The sequence below is a fragment of the Orycteropus afer genome, unplaced genomic scaffold (genome assembly GCF_000298275.1).
Source record: "Orycteropus afer afer isolate SDZICR_OR568_19922 unplaced genomic scaffold, OryAfe1.0 scaffold00481, whole genome shotgun sequence".
NCBI lineage: Eukaryota > Metazoa > Chordata > Mammalia > Tubulidentata > Orycteropodidae > Orycteropus > Orycteropus afer.
In genome coordinates this window covers 1,557,875-1,559,546 of record NW_006922068.1, presented here as the reverse complement: position 1 = coordinate 1,559,546, position 1,672 = coordinate 1,557,875, and positions in this window count along the sequence as shown.

Genomic DNA, 1,672 nt, shown 5'->3' with positions numbered 1-1,672 from the left:
AACTCATTTTATGAAGCAAGCATAACCTTAATACCAAAACCAGGCAAAGACATCACTCAAAAGGAAAACTACAGACCAATATCCCTCATGAATATAAATGCAAAAACTTCAACAAAATCCTAGCCAATAGACTCCAACAATATAGCAAGAAAATCTTTCATTATGACCAAATGGAGTTTATATGAGGTATGAAGGGATGGTTCGCCATTAGAAAAACAATCAACATCATCCACCACATAAATAAAACAAAGGAGAAGAACCAAATGGTCATATCAATTGATGCAGAAAAGGCATTTGATAAAATCCAACATCCATTCCTGATAAAAAAAATCTCAGCAAAATAGGAATAGAAGGGACATTCCTCAACATATTAAAAGGCTTCTATACAAAAACAACAGCCGACATTATTCGCAATGCAGACAGACTGAGAACCGAACATTCCTCTTGAGAACAGGAACCACAAAAGGATGCCCACTATCACCACTTCTATTCAACATTGTACTGAAAGTCCTAGCCAGGGCCATAAGGCAAGAAAGGCAAATCAAAGGCATGCAAATTGGTAAAGAAGAAGTCAAAAGATCTCTATTTGCTGATGATATGATCCTCTACCTAGAAAACCCAAGAGACTCAGTCAAAAATCTCCTGGAACTAATTGAGAGATTTAGCATCATGACAGGATATAAGATCAACATCCAAAATTCAGTTGGATTTCTCTACATCAGCAAAGAGATTGCTGAAAAAGAAATAAGGAATCCAATACCGTGTACAAAAGCTACCAAAAATAAATAAATAAATAAAATACCTGGGAATAAATCTTACCAGGGAGACAAAAGACCTGTACAAAGAAAACTATAAAACAAACTACTTCAAGAAACCATAAGAGAGCTACATAAATGGAAAAAATCCCATGCTCATGGATAGGAAGATTGAACATTATGAAAATGTCAATTCTACCCAAAACAATCTATACATTCAATGCAATCCCAATCCAGATCCCATCAACATTCTTCAGGGATATGGAAAAAACAATCACTAACTTTATATGGAAAGGAAAGAGACCTCAGATAAGCAAAGCACTATTGAAGAAGACGAACAGAGTAGGAGGTCTCACACTGCCAGATCTCAAAACCTACTATATAGCCACAGTATTCAAAACTGTCTGGTATTGGTTTAATGAGAGAGACATAGACCAACGGAATAGAATTGGGAACCCAGAAATAGATCCATCGACCTATGGTTAGCTGATCTTTGACAAAGGGACAAAATCTGTTAAATGGGAAAGAGAATGTTTGTTGAATAAATGGTGCTGGCAAAACTGGAGATCCATTTGCAGAAAAATGAAACGAGATCTCTACCTCACACCACACACATAACGAACTCCAGACAGATCAAAGACTTAAATGTGAAACCTAAAACTATACAGTTCCTCAAGGAAAAACTATGGGCAAATTTAGGGGCCCTAATATATGGCATAAATAGACTGTCAAGCATAACTCAAAATGCACAAACAGCAGAAGAGAAACCAGATGACTGGGACCTTCTGAAAATTAAATTTTTATGTGCTTCCAAAGACTTCACCAAAAGAGTTAAAAGAGAACCTACAGATTGGGAAAAAATATTTGGTAATGACATATCTGACAAGGGACTTATCTCTAGAATTTATAGAGAACTC